At 48.3% G+C, this 19,737-nt stretch overlaps 1 non-coding gene across 1 annotated transcript; it reads right to left on the reverse strand.

Annotated features, from left to right (window-relative positions):
* Nucleotides 1–316: 316 nt before the first annotated feature.
* Nucleotides 317–390, reverse strand: trnat-cgu (transfer RNA threonine (anticodon CGU)). Its single transcript has one exon. It is a non-coding gene; the product is annotated as a tRNA-Thr (tRNA).
* Nucleotides 391–19,737: the final 19,347 nt, after the last annotated feature.

Below are 19,737 nucleotides of genomic sequence, written 5' to 3' on the forward strand. Positions count from 1 at the left end.
GACAACATTTGTTGCCTCTTCTGGCAGGGAAGGAGCAATTGGTTTTGCTTCATTGCGTCAATTTGTCCAACAATCTGAGGAAACTTCCTTCTGAACACCCGATCTTCAATCTGGAGTCAGTCTGATGATTTTTTTTTACTTGTCGTACAGCCCCGCGTTGAGCAGTATGGGAACATCGGGACAGGAGAATACAATTCAGCTCCTCGAACCTGCTGCGCTCTTCAATTTGATCATGGGTGATCTGGACATCAAATGTGCCCTGTGATATTTTGTTGCTCAAATTCACAAAGTAGTAAATATCACTAAGGAAACAAAAAGGTACCGCTGGGAATCGAACCCAGGATCTCCTGTTAACGAGACAAGCGCTTTGACTAGCTAAGCCACGGCGCCAAGTCACGTTGGTACAGTATTACATCTTCTCACTGATATCTGTCAGCTTCCTTTGAGCACAGACGGTGAGTTTGAGGAGTGTGGGGCCATTTTGCACTCATCCATTTCTTTTGTCTGTTTCTCTGTGTTTCCCGATGCTGTCTGTGTCTCTCGCTGTAATTTTCATTGTGAGTCCATCTGTGAGTTGATTCTGATCTAATGCATGTGTTTGTGTTTGTGTTTGTTTCTTACGTGAAATAAATGAGGAGATCAGACAATTCTCCCTTTGACACTGAAGAACGAAGCAGCCAAACCTGACAACAAGATATTGTTTATTTTGATGCAGTAAAAAAAATGCCATCTTAAATGATTTAGGTTTTGTTCTGTGCAAAAAGAAACTGTGACCCCAACGTGTTTCAAATACTTCGCTTTATAAGTTGTTGTCAGACACGTTACGATTGAAACTCAAGGTGTGTTTAATATCGGCAGGGAATGTTTCGCCAGTTTAGTATTGTTCAATTTGCATCAAATTAATGAAATCGGAAATAATCGCAGTGACCATTACAATCGTCTAAACCCCTCCAATATTAACGGTAGTAGAAGATGTTGAGAACAGTATCGAATATTCTGCAGGATAATGAAAATGTACAGAAAGTATAGTCGCCAATAATTCCAATAGGGAATTGAACAGAAACCTCTTTACTGAGGGATTGGTTTGAATGTGGAACTCGCTACGACAAGAAATAACTGAGGCCAATCGTATGGATGCATTGAAGAGGAAGCGAGATAAGCACATGAGGGAGAAAGTATTGAAAGGTTTGAAACCCGCACCTCCAGTGAAATTTGCGACCTGAACTCAGCACCATCCACCCGTTCGGCCATTCTGACCCCCGGAGCTGTTACACTAAAGTCCAAAGAACTCTCAAGATGGAGCCTCATCATCTGCTTCGCGCAAAATTCAATCGGCTGGACGTCCAGCTCTGCCAGACTGCATGTTCTTTCATACAGGTTTCCAACTGGATAAAACACTCTTCCGCCTTGCGAGCATTGGTGCTTCAGAGGTACTATTCTTGCTTGCAGTAATTCTATTCCTGTAACAGTAGATCCTGAAGTAGAGGATGGAAAGTATCGTGTCTGAGTGGTCTAAGGCGCTGGTTTAAAGCTCCAGTTAAATCCCACATTTTTCAGATGGATCAAAATCAAAGCCTGTGGCACCAAAACCACAGCCTCCCTCCTGTGAACAAGTAATGTTGAAACGCTACTTTAAATCTTTCATCTTCTATTGGAACACGATAGGTCGGAGGAACCTCATGGCAACACCAATAAGGAGATGTAGTTTGAAAAACACCAACTGTACCTTCATCTCCGTTCGAATTGTTCAAAAGCAAAACGATTGCTTGTTCCAAGTGGGAATCGAACTTACAATCATGGTATTCCCTGAGTCTCAACTAACCGATAAATACCGCATATTCACTTGTCCCACTCTGCTGAAACGGATGCAAACGTGAGCGGCCCTTACCTATGCAAACGTGTCTTGTCCCCTTGATGGGACTCATCCTGGATTAAAGCTCCAATCTCTCCGGGTACATGGTATGGAATCCCACCGCTGCAAGAATTTGAAAGCGGAACGGACACGATGGCCCGAATGGTCTCCCTTTGTGCAGTCAAAGTCCATGGTTCTCTCTGCTGCACATGCAGCTTCTTTGAAATCCTCCGCTGGACCACACTCCACCATGATTTTCTCTGAATTTGTCAAAACATACATTGCGGAAAATCCTGGCAGTAGTGGGATTCGAACCCACGTCCCCGCAGCATAAATCTAGCGGCTTTGACCGCTCGGCCATGTTACCATACAATGCACTCATCATTACTGAATCATGAGGCCCGTGATTGAAATCCGGCTTTCTTGCTCTTTGTCATCGGGGTCCAGTGCTTTTGAATTGTGCAAGAAGGAAATTAACGGGCTTTCTGAGCGCTTTCTGCATTGATAACTTGATGAAAAAAACCTTTCCTCGAGCTCCACGTTGATAAATGTAGAAAATTGGGGACAGGAGACGACTATTCAGCCCCTCGAACCCGCAGCGCCATTTAATTAGATCAGGGGTGATCTGTGCATCAACTCTATTTACCCGACTGTTACAGATATCCCTTGAAACCTAGTTATTACAACGGCCAGGCAATGGGGGTGTTTATTAAATATGATTCACCATCCCCACCCCCTTTAGACAATGTGTCTTATTTCCTTCTCCTGCCTCTCTTCAACCTCTTCCTAGATCTTGTCTTTTCCAGGTGAAGCAAAATGTCCAAAAGAAAATACAGAAAATTGCCCCAACCGCAGACCTCTTCTTCCACCTCCTGTGATGTGTTGATAGATACAACCAACCCCGCGCAATCGAGGTTGGGATAAATCAGAATGAGTCAGTCAATCTCCCTCCTTCCAGGTAGATGTAGTTCGCCTTTATCCTTTCCCTTCCCTCTCCCCTCTCCTCCAATCTTGAGAGCAAAAAGCCCACTCTCCTTGAACCCATCTCTTTGACTGAGCTTTTGGTCATCCCTCCTAATATCTCCTTCCTTGGCTTAACTTTTTCGTCGCCGCACCCTGAAGCCCTTCAGGATGGTTTTTCCGCATTTAAGGCGTTGTATTGTACAAGTTGTTGTTCCCTCCTTCGTCAGATACCCTCTCTCCTTCCCTCATTTCCTTCCCTCTCTCTCTCTCTGTCGAGAGAGCACCGTTTTTTGTTTGTTTAGGGAAGTGAGAAAGCAGCTCTGACAACTCGGGTTGAGGTGTTGCCTCTTGTGAAGACTCCAGAATACAAGAGCCATTTTACAACCAGGCCTGAGAATCGGGGTGAGGGTAGCTCCGAATAAATATCAATATGGCTGCTCCACCTTGGCCTGTGCCACGTCCTAACCGGACGTGCACGGGCTTGGCCTCCACAACTGCTCCTGCTGCCTCGGCACCTTTCTGGGGAAGAGATGTTGGTTTGTGATGTGGGTTTGTGATGTGCTGTTTCGGATCTGTGGTCGTGATGCCAGTGAGATGTGATGTTGTGATGTGTGGTTGTGATGTGGGTTGTGGTGATGTGGGTTTGTGATGTAATTTGTGATGTGCGTTTGAGATGTCAGTTGAGATGTGGGTTTTGATGTGGGGTTGAGATGTGTAGTGAGGCCAGGGCCATGGGATGGTAAGGTTCATGGGCAGATAGATCTTTTCTCCGGTACTTACCCCAGTTCACTCTACAGATGGAATCGAAACGTCTCCTACAATTATCCTTCCACGACAGCCATAATTTTGTGGTGGAGATGTTGCAGCCGGCTTATGTAAAAGTCTATGATTACTACGAAACAGGTCGGGCCCCTCAAACAGTACACTTACACCTCTCCCTGTCAAACCCTCGGGTATTTTTTCCCTTCCATCTTTCTCGGTCCAATCTCTTGGTGTTTATTACGTTCGATCTCTCCCTGTCCAATCCTCGTGTGTTTATTCAGTTCGATCTCTCTCCGTGCAATCCCCTGGTGTTCAATTCGGTCGATTTCTCTCTGCGCAATCCCCTGGTGTTTATTTCGTTCGATCGCTCTCTGTGCAATCCCTGGGTGTTTATTCCGTTCGATCGCTCTCTCTCTGCAATCCCTGGGTGTTTATTCCGTTCGATCTCTCTCTGTCCAATTCCCAGTTGTTCATTCCCCTCCACCTCTCCTTGCCCATGCCGGCATGTTTCTTCTCTTCATTCTCCCCCTGTCCAATCCCGAGTGTTTAATCCCTTCCATTAATCGCTATCCAATTCCTGGTTTTAATTCCCGGCCACTTCTCTCTGTCCACTTCCCGTGTGTTTATTCCTTTCGATCTCACTCTGCACAATTCCAGGGTGTTTATTCCCTTCGACCTCTCCCTGTCCAATTAGTGGGTGTTTTTTCCTTACTGTTTCTCTCTGTCCAATTCCTGTGTATATTGCCTTCGTTATTTCACTGTCCAATTCCCTGGTGTTTTCTCCCTTCCATGTTTCACTGTCCAATTCCCAGGTATTTTATCCCTTCCATGTCTGTCTGACCAATTCACATGTATTTTCTCCCTTCCATCTCTACCTGTCCAATTTCCGGGTGTTAATTCATTTTGATCTCTCCCTGTCCAATCACTGGGTAAATATTCGCCTCTACCGCTCCCTGTACAATTCTCGGGCGTCCTTCCTTCGGTATCCCTGTGTCCAATCCCCGTGTGTTTAATCTCTTCTATCTCTCACAATCAACTTGCTGGGTGTTTATTCCCTTCGATATCTCCCTGTCCAATTCCTGGCACTTTTCTCCCTTTGGTCTCCCTGTGTCCAATATCCGATGTTTATTCCCTTCGAATTCTCCCTGTCCAATCCTCCGGTGTTGATTCGCTTCGAACTCTCCCTGTCCAATCCCCGGGTGTTTAATCCCTTCTATCTCCCCCTATCCAATTCTTCGCTGTTTATTCCCTTCGATCTCTTCATGTTTCATTCGCCGGCCCTTATTCCCTTCCATCTCTCTCTTTCAAAATTCCAGGGTATTTACTCCCTTCGATCTCTCCCTTTCCATTCCAGGGTGATTTTTCCCATCAAGCTCTCCCACTCCAATCCTTGAGTGTTTCTTGCACTATACCTCTCACTGTCCAATTTCCGCGAGTTTATTCCCTTTGATCTCTCCCTGTCCAATTCCCGTATGTTTATTCCCTTTGATCTCTCCTCTATCCAATTCCCGTGTGTTTATTCACTTTGATCTCTCCCCTGTCCAATTCCAGTTTGTTTATTCTCTTTGATCTCTCCCTGTCCAATTCTAGTGTGTTTATTCCCTTTGATCTCTCCCTGTCCAATTCCCGTGTGTTTATTCCCTTTGATCTCTCAATGTCCAATTCCCCTGTGTTTATTCCCTTTGATCTCTCCCTGTCCAATTCCCGTGTGTTTATTCCCTTTGATCTCTCCCTGTCCAATTCCCGTGTGTTTATTCCCTTTGATCTCTCACTGTCCAATTCCTGGGTGTTTATTCCCTCCCACCTCTCTTTATCCAAGCCCATGCTGTTTATTCCCTTTAAACTCTCCATGTCCAATTCCTGGATGTTTCATCCCTTCGATCACTCCCTGTACAATTCTAAGGCGTTTATTCCCTTCGATCTCTCCCTGTCCAATTCCCGGATATTTCTTCCCTTAGATCTCTTCATGTCCAATTCCCGGGTGCTTGTTGCATCCGATCTCTCTCTGTACAATATGCGTGTGTTTATTCCCGTCGATTTCTCCCTTTTCAGTTATCGGTGTTTATTCCCTTCGATTTCTCTCTATCCAATCCCCAGGGGTTTAATCCCTCAGATCTCTCCTTCTCCAATTCCCGGGTGTTAGTCCCTTGTATCTCTACTTGTCCAATTCCCGAGTGTTTAATCACTTATATCTCTCCTTGTCCAATTCTCGGGTGTTTAATCCACTTTATCTCTCCGTGTCCAATTCCCGGGTGTTTAGTCCCTTCCATCCCACCCTGTCCAATTCCTGGGTGTTTATTCCTTTCCATCTGACCCTGTTCAATCTCTGGGTTTATTCCCATTTATCGCTCCCTGTCTGTTTCCCGGTCATTTATTCCCTTCAATCACTCCCTGTCAAATTCACGAGTTTTAATTCCTTTCATCTCTCCATATCAAATTCACGGGCGTTTATTCCCATTGACCTCTCCCTGTCCAATTCATGTGTTTATTTCCAGTGATCGCTCCCTGTTTCATTCCCGATTTATCCCTGGGTGTATATTCCCAGGAGTTTATTCCCTCATGTGTATTCAATCACGTTAATTCTCGGGTGTTTATTCCACCGCTTTTATTTCCTGGTGTTCATTCCCAAAATGTTATCCCTTTCTTTATTTCCCAATTGTTTATTCCCAGATGTCTCTCCATGCGTGTTTATTCTCGGTTGTTTTTTCCCGGTTGTTCATTCACAAGATTTTATTTCCTTCCTCCTCTCCCTTTCCCTTTCAGGTGACTCGGCCATCGCTGAATACCACAGACCAATCAGAACGGAAAGTGTGTCTCGAATCACTGTCACGAGATGACAAAACCTCAAGTGAATTTGGAGCATTTTCACTTGCCTCAGAATCCACTCTCACTCCCTCTCTCCCTGGCCGCAGAATCCAATTCTCACTCCCTCTCTCCCTGTCCACAGGTTCCACTCTCACTCCCTCTCTCTGTCCACAGGTTCCACTCTCACTTCCTCTCTCCCTGTCCACAGAATCCACTCTCACCCCCTCTCTCCCTGTCCACAGAATCCACTCTCACTCCCTCTCTCTGTCCACAGGTTCCACTCCCACTCCCTCTCTCCCTGTCCACAGAATCCACTCTCACTCCCTCTCTCTGTCCACAGGTTCCACTCTCACTCCCTCTCTCCCTGTCCACAGAATCCACTCTCACTCCCTCTCTCTGTCCACAGGTTCCACTCTCACTTCCTCTCTCCCTGTCCACAGGTTCCACTCTCACTTCCTCTCTCCCTGTCCACAGAATCCACTCTCACTCCCTCTCCCTGTCCACAGAATCCACTCTCACTCCCTCTCTCTCTGTCCACAGAATCCACTCTCACTTCCTCTCTCCCTGTCCACAGAATCCACTCTCACTCCCTCTCTCTCTGTCCACAGAATCCACTCTCACTTCCTCTCTCCCTGTCCACAGAATCCACTCTCACTCCCTCTCTCCCTGTCCACAGAATCCACTCTCACTTCCTCTCTCCCTGTCCACAGGATCAACTTTCACTCCCTCTCTCTGTCCACAGGTTCCACTCTCACTTCCTCTCTTCCTGTCCACAAAATCTACTCATTCCCTTTCTACCTGTCCGCAGAATCCATTCTCACTCCCTCTCTCCATGTCCGCAGAATCCACTCTCACTCCCTCTCACCCTGGCCACAGAATCCACTCTCACTCTCTCTCTCCCTGTCCACAGAATCCACTCTCACTCTCTCTCTCCCTGTCCACAGAATCCACTCTCACTCCCTCTCTCCCTGTTCACAGAATCCACTCTAACTCCCTCTCTCTCTGGCCACAGAATGCACTCTCACTCCTTCTCTGCCTCTCCCACTTCCTCTCTCTCCCCTCTCTATCTCCTTTGTCGCTCTCTCCCATGTCTGTCTCTCTCTGTCTCGCCCTTTCTCTCGCTCTCTCTCGCTCGCTCGTTCAGTCTCTCCGTCTCTCTCACTCCCCCTCTCTCTCTGCCTCTCTCTCTTTCTATCCCTCTCCCTCCCCATCTCACCCTCTCTCTATCTCTCTCCCCCTCTCCCTATCTCTCTCTCCCTCTGTGTCTCTCTGTCTGTCTGTCTGTCAGTCTCTCTCCCTCTCTCTCTTTCTCTTTTGCTCTCTCTCCATCTTCCCGTGTGTCTGTCTTACTGTGTCTCTCTACCTGTCTCTCTCCCTGTCTCTGACTGTCCCTCTCTCTCTTTGTCTCTCCCTCCATCTCTCTCTATCTGAACCTCTCCGTTTCTCTCACACCCTCTCTCCCTTTGTCGCTCGCTCTGTCTGTCGCTGTCTCCGTCTCTCACTCTGTCACTCTGGCTCTCTGTCTCTCTCTCGCTGTCTCTCGGCATCTGTATCTCCCTGATTCCCTTAATACCCCTTAATCCTCTCTATTAATACGCTGTGAGCTACCTTGTCCTAAAGTCCATGTATTCTACATCCACTGCATTGTCAGTCTACGCTCTCTGTTTCCTCCTCAAATTAACTCGTGGAGGTTTGTCACACACGATCGTTACTTTTGAAATCCGGACAGGTTCCTTCTAACTATTGTCTCATTATCTGGAAAGGTGGTCATTTCATCCACAATTAAAGACGAAAATATTCCCTGTTTATTCATAGGAACAGGAGGAGGCCATTCAGCCCATCCAGTCGAACTGTTCCCCTCAGCTCAGATTCCGTGTTATATTGTCTGGTGTTTTTTTGCACAGTGAACTATCCCTCTGAGAGATCGCCGGCAACAGAGGCCTAGGGGTAGAGCGCCACCAGATTCTCCACCTTGGACCAGGCCCGTGATTAACGTCTAACCTGTAACCGAGTCTCACAATAAACGTGTTGAGCCATGAGTCTCGAGTCTCTCCCTCACTCTCTCTACCACACTCTTAGACACACTCACAGCCACTCACACACACAATTACAGACACTCACACAGACAAACTCACAGACACTTACACAGACAAACTCACAGACACACTCACAGACACATTCAGAGCAACTCACACACACACACAGCCACACTCACAGACACACTCAGACACACACACACAGACACTCACACAGACACAATCACTGCAACACTCAAAGACACACACAGGGAAACTCACAATCACAATCACAGACACGCTCACAGCCACGCATACACAACCAGACTCTCAGACACACTCACAGACCAACTCACAGGCACACACACAGACACTCACACAGACACAATCACTGCAACACTCACAGACACACACAGGGAAACTCACAGACACAATCACAGACACGCTCACAGCCACGCATACACAACTACGCTCACAGAAACACTCACAGACTAACTCACAGATAAACTCACAGACAAAGTTACAGTCACGCTCACAGCCACGCACAGGCACAATCACAGACAAACTCACAGACACGGACACTGCCACACTCACATACACACACATGGACATTCGCAGTCACAATCACAGACACACTCACAGCCCTGCACACACAACCACACTCATAGACAAACTCATGTAAAAACTCACATTCACACTCAGCCACAAACAGACACAATCAAAGACACACTCAGACACACTCCCAGACATGGACACTCACAGCCACAACCACAGCAATACGCACAGCCACACACGCAGCCACACTCACAGACACACAGGGACACTCACAGACACACAGGGACACTCACAGCCACACACACACACACACACACACACTCACAGACACACTCAAAGACAAACTCACAGTCACACTCACAGTCACACTCATTCACACTCACAGACAAACTCACAAACACACTCATAAACACAATCACCGACACTCACAGACAGAATCACAGTCACACACACAGAACAAATCACAGCCACAATCACAGACACACTCACAGACACATTCACAAACACACACAGCCACACTTACAGACACACTCGCAGACACACGCAGCGCCATACTCACAGACACAATCACTGCCACACTCTCAGACACACAGGGACTCACACAGTCACACTCACAGACACAATCACAGCCACACTCACAGACACACCTACACACTCACAGCCACATTCACACACGGACAGACACACTGACAGACAGATCTACACACTCACAGCTACATTCACACACTGACAGACACACTGACAGGCACACACACTCACAAACGCACTAAAACAGAAAGCAGACTGACCTCACCAGTACTTAATACTAATACCCAAGCTAGGACATGGAGGGAAGGAGAGGGGGAGGGTTCAAGGAGGGCACGAGAAATAGGGGTGGAGGGGGTGAGTCTCTATCAGGGAAGGGGTGGAACAGGCATTTGTAAGGGGCCCCTCTCATTCCTCACTCAGTCCATCATACGCCTGTATGAGAACCCCTCAAATTTCCCCACTCAATCTCTTATGCCACTCCAAAAGGATCTCTCTCATTCCCATTTAGACCTTTATAACCCTTTATAAGGCCCTCTCTCATTCCCGACACATTCCCTCTTACCCCTCTATAAGGACCCCTCTCATTCCCCACTCAGTCCGCTATACCCCTCTATAAGGACCCCTCTCATTACCACTCAATCTCTTATACCCCTCAATAAGGAACCCTCTCATTCCCCACTCAGTCCCTTAAACCCCTTTATGAGGACCCGTCTCATTCTCCACTCAATCCCTTATACCCCTCTAGAAGGACCTCTCTCATTCCCCACTCAGTCACTTAAACCCTTTTATGAGGACCTGTCTCATTCTCCACTCAATCCTTTATACCCCTCTATAAGGACCTCTCCTTTCTCCACTCAGTCCCTTATGCCCCTCCATAAGGACCTGTCCCATTTCCCACTCAGTCCCTTAAACCCTTTTATAAGGACCCCTCTCATTGCCCACACAGTCCCTCATACCCCTCTATACGGAACACTCGCAATACGCATTGAGCCCTTATACGCCTCTATAAGGGCCACTCTCATTCCCCACACAGCTCCCATACCCCTCCATAAGGACCCTTCGCATTCCCAAACAGCCCCTTATCCCACTTAATAAGGTCCTCTCTCATTCCCCACTCTGTCGTTTATGCCCCATTTAGCAGAGTAACTGAGGGCCCTGATCCCCGAGCAAGGATATAGCCCTTTAAGGGAACCTCGCCTTTCAGAGGAAATGTGTGGCTCTTTTAAGGGAACTTACCTTTAAGAAGTAATTAAGGCTGGAGTGGGTGGAGACCTTCCCGAGACAGGTGAGAGTTAAAAGGGTGAGGCACAAGAGAAAGAAGGCTGCTGCTGTTGCCGAGAGACAGCCACCTGTCAAAGCCCAGAGAGGACGCTGTCAAGTAGCTGGGGTACGGTGTATTGAAAAGTGTACTAGGCATCGCCAAAGGTACAGAGTATTGAAAAATGTGCTTGGCATCGCCAAAGGGACTGTAGTGTGAATTTGTTTGGAGTGAATTAACAGAAACGTGGTCTGAAGTATGAATTAGTCAAACTCTATCGTTGGTTGTATGAGGAAGGTTATGAGATGGTCGGACTCAGTAACAATATATAAAGGTATATTATACATACAAGAAGTTGTAAAATAGAAATAGCAGTTGGTCCGAATGGCCTCTGTGCTGTACTATGCATTCGATGCAAAATATACATAATATAATAGAATTACTTATTGATCATAGAAAGTTACCGCACAGAAGGAGGCCATTAGGCCCATCGTGTCCGTGCTGGCCGAAAGAGAGCTGTCCAGCTTAATCCCACTTTCCAGCACTTGGTCCGTAGAACTGTAGGTTACAGCACCTCAGGTGCACATCCAGGTACTCTTCAAATGAGTTGAGGATTTCTGCCTCTCTGGTCAAGACATTGTTGTTGTCAATTATGATTTCAGGGAAACCTTGTTACCCAGTTGGGCCGAACGGCTAATACCTGTGCCGTGCTGTATTCCATGCGATAGATATACGATATCCAGGATTTGGGACGTGTAGCGCCCATTTTTCAGGCGCTATGCGGCCTCCTAACACCTCAAAATGGCGTCCGGAATGAGCGTGCACGTTTCTCGTGTGACGTGCGCTGGACGTCATTTTGATAAAGGCGTTTGAGCACGTGCGGATAATAAACACCGGCATCATGTAAAGTAAGGAGAATGGGGGTTAAATTGAATATGTCCCAAATAGCATGATTTGCTCCAACCACTTAAAGGCAGGCTGCACCTTTTAACGGCACAGAGTCTGAACGGAGATCAGAAATCGCACACGGACAACACAGAGGCCGGTCCCGTCCTTGTTTACAAACTGATGATCTCTGTTAAATCATTAAATAAAGGCTGCACACGACTAAACCCCACATCCTCCAATCTGCACGCCAGACCTCAACAATCTGCCGATCTGAGTTTGTACCATGCCTGCGAGAGAGCGTGCACCAAGGTTCTCTGATGATGCACTGGAGACTTTGGTGCAAGAGGTGGACAGAATGAGTGGCATCCTATATCCGCAGAGGGGCAAGAGGCCCTGCAGGCATATGCTGCCAAGGCAGTGGGAGGCAATGGAAGACAGGAGCATAGCAACACGAACATGGATTCAGTGCACGAAGAATTTCAATGATTTGACCTGAGTGGTCAAGGTGAGTGAGGTCAACTGTCAAGTGGCATCTCCGACCAAATGCATCACTCGCCTCATCCACTGTTCCACGCTCTACACCCGCCATCACTCACCTACCAACAAACTCTTTCAAGCAGTACTCAACTCTTGCTATCAGATGCTTCCCCTCACCTTCACACATTACCACTGCTGCAAGGCCACACAAACTGGCAGCTACTCAACCTTGAAAGGCACATCACCCAGACATTCCGGTAGACGATCACCGACACAATTTCGCTTTCTTGCTGGAGCAGGTGGTGCATAACAGGAGATAGCGAGTGTCAGTGACATTTGGCCCCTCGAGCCTGTTCCGCCATTCAATGAGTTCATGGTGGACCTGTGATCGAACTCTTAGCCCCTTATTCCTTAATATCTATGGTTCACAGAAATCTATGAATCTCAGATTTACAATTCACAATTGAGCTAGCTTCAACTGCTGTTTGCAAAAGAGCGTTCCAAACTTCTTCCACACTTTGCGTGTAGAAGCGTTTCCTAACTTCACTCCTGCACGTCCTGGCTCTAAACGTACGGTTAAGTCCCCATGTCCGAGTATTCAATTATTGGAGACCTCCAAAAAATGGGACAAATGCATCAGTAGCCAGAAGCAATAATCCAGCAACTAATCTGTAAATCCTTCATGGTCCCTTTAAATAGCGCCGTTGGGGGTCGTTCAGTCACTCTAAGACACGTTCAGATGGTTGGGGTTAAGACTGTGCGTTGAGTTGTGCGTTATTCTCAAAATGGTGTCTATCACTTTAAATCAGCGTTGCACACTGATCGAACGCATCTTCTCCCAACTTTACATGTTGCCGGCGTTCGTCATCTGCAGGAACGCGAAACCCTTTACCAAGATGGCGTCCGGCGCACAAAAGGCTGGAAGCCCCTCAGCAATCCTAGAGATCTGCTGGAGAATGGAGCGTGTAACTCAAAAGTCTGAGCTTCCAAATGAAGCATACACACATTTGACATCGGTTTCTGCTGCAATGGAAGCTGCGACATTGGTCAACAGGCTCTGCATCATGGTTGGTTCCACAGGTGTGCTGTTGGAGGTGACCACCCGTTCTGTGTAGGAAGGGATGGGCTCCAAGCTCTGTGCAAAGCCCTGTGACAAGTTCCAGTGGACTCCTCCATGCCCCTTGATATTGTGTTCAGGCTTTCCAGTGCACCAAGCTATCGGTTTTTTACGCCCATCAGCCGCCTTCTGCAGCCTGGCCCATCTGAGTCCTCGGCAGCAGAACAAGTGCCCTCTGGCGATCTGGCACCTGTGGGACCTGCTCCCCCTGCCCCAGCTCCTGTGCACTTGTGCCCGGTGTCTCACCATGCGCCGAAGCGTCCTCTAAACTACGCGCAGTGTGAGTCTCTGAGTTGGTGGCTGGGAATATAAGATCGAGTGACGGTGTGTCTATAACATCACTCTCATCTCCCTCTGCCTCCTCCGACTGGGCAGGTTCCAGTTCTCGGGTATCTGCAATGACAACTGGACACGGGTTGAGTTGTGGTGCGGGGAGAGGAGACAGTAAGATGTGCGTGCTTACATCTTCTACAGCACGTGAGCCAGAACAGCTTGTGGGGTGAGGGAGAAATGGGAAGCGAGAAGGAGCATGAGATATGCATTGTCGGGACCCCCTTCGTCGATGCCTCCAGCACCGCCACGGCCGCAGCGACGGCCCGCTCAATAATGGCCAGCACTGCCTCCTCCAGTGAGTGTCCTGCAAGATGTTTGGGAGATGTGGCTGTCATGATTGTCGTTAATGGTGCAGTTGGTAGGAGACGCCACTTGACAGTTGAATTCACTCACCTTGACCACTCGTGTCAAATCGTTGAACATTTTCGTGCACTGCATCCATGTGTCTGGTGCAATGCTCCTGGCATTGAATGCTCGCGCAGAATATGACTGGTGGGCCTATTGCCCCCCACCCTCCGCGGATACAGGATGCCCCTCTGTGCGTCCATCTCCTGCACCAAGGCCTCAAGTGCTTGGTCTGAGAAACGTGTTGCACGGAGTCCCAGCCATTACTGCAGAATTGTTCATAAACACAGAAAGCTGTCACATCGGGTGAGACATCACAGATCTGGACACTGGGTGAAATATATTGAGGTGTTTATAAACACAGAAAGCTGTCACATCGGGGGAGACCTCACAGATCTGGACACTGGGTGAAATATATTGAGGTGTTTATAAACACAGAAAGCTGTCACATCGGGGGAGACCTCACAGTTCTGGACACTGGGTGAAATATATTGAGGTGTTTATAAACAGAGAAAGCTGTCACATCGGGTGAGACCTCACAGTTCTGGACACTGGGTGAAATATATACAGGTGATTCTAAACACAGAGGTGCTTTAATTGTATAACCACAGAAAACATTCGCTGGGATTGTGGTGCGCAATTTATCTGCACCGGTTGGTTGCGATACAGGCGGCACCTAACATACTTGCTGCCTCATGATTTCAATGATTGCTGCCTTCAGACTGTGCTACCTACGCAGTTGAGAAGCTTCAGGCACCAGCAGGGTTTCCCAATATCGGGAGTGGCGAGTTCTACTTAAATGCAGCCTGCACCTCTTAAAGGGGAGGTGCAATGTGGCTGCAGGAATTGGTGGAAGCCGATTGGGAAGTAAATCTATGTTGGAATATATTGAAGGAAACAAAACGAAAGATTTGCATTTATATACCGCTTTTCACAACCTCAGGACATACCAAAGCGCTTTCCAGCAAATGAAGTGCAGTCAATATTGTAATGTGGGTAACCTGGCAGCCAGTTTATCACAGCAAGCTCCCACAAACAGAAGTTTGATAATGAGTAGATAATCTGTGCTTCAGTGATGTTGGTTGAGGGATTAATATTGGCCCCAGGACACCAAGGAGAACACCCCCTGCTCTTCTTTGAAATAATGCCATGGGATTGTTTATGTGCACCTGAGAGGGCAGAACGGGGCCTCCGTTTCACCTCTCATCCGAAAGACGGCTCCTCCAACAATGCTGCACTCCCACAGTACTGCAATGGAGTGTCAGCCTAGATATTGTGTTGAAGTTTCTGGAGAGGGTCTTGAACCCACGACCTTCTGACTCTGATGAGAGGGCGACCCACTGAGCCCCAGCTGATACTATGAATGGCTGTGCCTGTGAGAGCGTTCACCAAGGTTCTCTGGTGGAAGAGGTGGAGAGGAGGTGGGGCATCCTTTATCCGCTGGTCGGGGGTGTTGGGCAAGAGGCCCTCCGGGCACATACTCAAATGGCAGTGGGAGGAAGTAGTGAACGAGGTCAATGCAAGGAATGCAGCACCAAGAACATGGAAGCAGTGCAGGAAGAAGTTCAATGATTTGACACGACCAGTCAAGGTGAGTGAACGTCAACTGTCAAGTGGCGTCTCCGACTGTTGAGACATGAATGAGGGAAAGAGAAACAATGAAGGCTGAGAGGGTTGAACAGCCACCCAACCAAAGTCATGTCGAGACCATGTCCATGCCTAGCAATTGATTTCCTGTTGTACCGATGTAAATTGGGTATTACTCAAAGCCCGGGGAAAATATACATAAGATTGAACTTGCTGCCTGGTGAACGATGAACGGAGACAACCAGTCTCGGAAACAAAGACCAGTCAAATACAGGGAAGCCACACGTTACTCTAAATAGGACACAGCAATCGGGGCGAGATTGAGCTTGACGGGAGAAAACTCACACCTAATTGTGTTGAACAAAGACAGACTGGTCTTTGTGGGGGAAATGACTGTTCCAAAGCCAGTTGGTTTTAAGTGGTGTTTGAGTGACAGACAAAGATACCCAGTCTGTGTATATTAAGATGGGTTCGGTGGGCGTGTCCAAGGTGTGAGCAAAGGTTGCATAATGGGACCAGGACCACGCTTTGGGTGTTGTGGGGGGTACTGTCCAAAGAGCTCGTGCCTAGGCTTGACTGTATCCTGCTTATCGCACAGTAACATTGAAATATAGGCAAGACAAGGAACTGCCTATCATTTCATCCAACTTCAGCTACCAACACGATGGGTCGAATGGCCTCCTTGTGTGCCAGAACTTTCTATGATTCTATGAACTGTACCATTCGCCTCATCCACTGTTCCACGCACGAAATCCCCCATCACCCACATACCGACAAATTCTTTCAAGCCGCACTCTACTCGTCCAATCTTCCTCTCACTCTCATGCATTACCACTGCTGCAAGCCGCACACCCCCAACTCACAGGTCACACACACTTACCAGCAATTCAACCATAACAGCCACATCATCCAAACATTTTGCAGGGCACTCACTGACACACTTCCCTCTATCTTGCAGGAGAAGGTGGCGCATTTCGGGAGGTAGCAAGAAAGAACTGGAGGAGGACAAGGCCGACAAGTCCTTACCCCCATGGAGGAGCCAGTGCTGGCCATCATTGGATGGGCCAACGCTGCGGCCATGGCCACTGGCGGTGCTGGAGGTCTGCACTGGAGCTCAGACTGCTGTTTTGGAAGCCCAGACTGCAGCGCTACAGACTGCTGTTATCATGGCTCTGGGGACCGCCGTGAAACGGGACTTCCAGGACGTTAGATCACTCCAGCAATCTGTTCTCCAACGAGAAGTGCTGACGCGCTGCTCCGAGAGTGTGGCAATGGTGCCATGTCAGTCGAACCTGCTGTCCTCTCTCCGGTCGACATCATTCCTGCTACCACCCCTGCCACTCTGCCAGTGCCATTGCCGTTGCCTGTCAGCCAACCAGGCCAGACTGCTGCAGCCCATGCCGAGATGATGCAGTCTGCAGCCAGACCCTGTCACCTAGAAATGTTCGAGGTCGTCCGCCACGGCCATCTGCACTCTCCTCCATTGAAGGTCAGCAGCCTCTCACCACCCATGCTCCAGTCACAAGGATGCACCATGAATGAGCACGAGGATAGGTAAAGGCACACGAGTGACAGGCACTGAATTAATGCACAAGGTGAAATAGTACAATGGTGTTCACATGATTTCATGTGTTAGTTTATAAATTTGTATTTGAAGTCGCAGTTTCTTTTAATTCGTTCATGTGATGTGGGCGTCGCTGGCAAGGCCAGCAATTATTGCCCATCCATAATTGTCCTTGAGAAGGTGGTGGTGAGCCGCCTCTTGAACCACTGCAGTCCGTGTGGTGAAGGTTCTCCCACACTGCTGTTCGGAAGGGAGTTCCAGGATTTTGACCCTGCGACGATGAAGGAACGGCGATATATTTCCAAATCGGGATAGTGTGTGACTTGGAGGAGAACATGCAGGTGGTGTTGTTCCCATGAACCTGCTGCCCTTATCTTTCTTGGTGGTGGAGGTCGCGGGTTTGGGAGGTGCTATCGAAGAAGATTGGTGAGTTGCTGCAGTGCATCCTGTGGATCGTACACACTACAGCCACATTGCGGCGGTGGTGAAGGGAGTGAATGTGTAAGGTGATGGATGGGGAACCAATCAAGTGGGCTGCTTTGTCCTGGATGGCGTCGAGCCTCTTGAGTGATGTTGGAGCTGCACTCATCCAGGCAAGTGGAGAGTATTCCATCACACTCATGACTTGTGCCTTGTAAATGGTGGAATGGCTTTGGGGAGTCAGGAGGTGAGTCACTCACTGCAGAATACCCAGCCTCTGACCTGCTCTTTTAGCCACAGTGTTAATGACCCCCAGGATGTTGATATTAGTGGATTTGGTGATGGCAATGCTGTTGAATGTCATGGGGAGGTGGTTTGACTCTCTCTTGTTGGAGATGGTCATTGCGTGGCACTTGTCTGGTGCGAATGTTACTTGCCACTTATCAGCCCAAGCCTGAAGGTTGTTGATTGTAGTTTTTATTTAGGCGCTGCAGGAGGAAGCGATGTGTAATGATGAGGAAGACGATTGGAAGAGGACACGTGGGGAGTGTCCGACTTTTGTTTGTGGCTTGGGTGGTGTTGTTGAGGTTACTGATATCACTCATTAATAAGGTGAGCACGCAGAGTCCTGGCAGACAGGGCCTGTGCATCTTATTGCCTCCTTGGCCCGTCCTCCATTTCCTGCACTTCCTCCTCTTCTTGCTCTCTTACCTCTTTCTCTGCCTGCTGCTCAGGTTCTCGCCAGATCGGCGGTAGCCAGGGCTGTTCCCTCATCAGTGCGAGGTTGTGCAGCATGCAACGCCGAATCTTGACACCGAATCAGCGGAGTGCTCCTCCAGAATGGACCAGGCAACGGAAGCATTGCTTTCGGACACCTACGGTGTGCTCGATGACGTTTTGTGTGGGTGCATGCCTCCGTCAGTCGGACTGCTCTGCGTGTGTGCGTGCATTCCCGATCGGACTCATGAGCCACCTCATGTGGGCATAGATCTGGTCGCCAAATAGCAAGCCTTTGACCTGCCGTGCTGGTTGGACTGCCGTGTAATGAAAGCATCATGGCTGCTGCCAGGATAGCGGGCATTGACCTGTATGATGAGTTGCGTGTGGTCGCACACCAGTTGTATATTGAAGGAGTGAAACCACTTTCTGTTCATGAAGATGGCCGAGTTGATATGTGGAGCACACATGGCAATGTGGTTGCAGTCAATTGCACCATGGGGAAGCCTGCAAACCCTCGAACTCGTTCATTCTGCTTATCTCGGTCAAGAGGGAATGTGATGAACCTTTTACACAGCTCGTACAGTGCATCAGTGACCTCCCTTATGCAGCAGTGTACTGCAAACTGTGAGGTGTTGCTCACATCGTCAGTAGCGGCCTGAAAGGATCCAGATCCTAAAGGTTCAGCGCTGTGATTACCTTGACAGCCGCAGGCAATGCTGTCCTTGCCCTGCTCTGAGGCTGCAGTTGTGGCTGCAGCAGTTGACAAATCTCCGGCACGACCTCTTCCATGAACTTCAGCCATCGGATGCAACAACCTCTGCTTATGTTGAGGTAAGAGTATTGTTCCCTGAAGGCCTTCATGAAATACGGCCTCCTGCTCAGTGCCCTGCACCTCCTCCTCCTCCTTCTCCTCGCAGCTTAATCTGCTCTGCGTGACCCCTCTGCGTGCTCCCAGTCGTCTTTTCTGGCCAACGAGAGCCCCAGCAGGTCACCCATGGCTGCCAGGAATCTTGTTCAGTGCACTGTTGTAAATGACACCAACAATGTAAGACCTGCCAAACCGCCACTCTTTATGTACTGTAGCAACTCTATCCAAGTCTAGGAAGCTTCAACAAACAAGTACAATTGTACCAGCAGCCAAAAGCAATAATCCAGCTTCAATGCTGCCAGACCGCTGGTCTCATAGTTTCTGTTGTTCCAAATATTTATTAAAATAATATACTGGGCTTTGAGCTTTCCATCTGTGTAATATTTGATTAAATATATGTTTTGATGTCATATTCGTTCAGTTTAAAGTTGCTAACCGACTCTGTTTGTTCAGTGACTGAAATTAATGTAAATCTCCATGGGCCCTAATTGTCTCACTGGAATGTTTTCCTGTGCTATAATAAGCGACTACATTCAATGTGTTATCCCATAGTGTCAGTGGGAGAATTACCTCCGGCACGAACAGGGATTAGCGGCTCTACAGAGAGGGAGAGACTCGATCGGAACCTGGGAACAATAGATTGGAATGTTAAACAATGGGTCAGAATCTTAGAACAATAG

The sequence above is a fragment of the Heptranchias perlo genome, unplaced genomic scaffold (assembly GCF_035084215.1).
Source record: "Heptranchias perlo isolate sHepPer1 unplaced genomic scaffold, sHepPer1.hap1 HAP1_SCAFFOLD_73, whole genome shotgun sequence".
NCBI lineage: Eukaryota > Metazoa > Chordata > Chondrichthyes > Hexanchiformes > Hexanchidae > Heptranchias > Heptranchias perlo.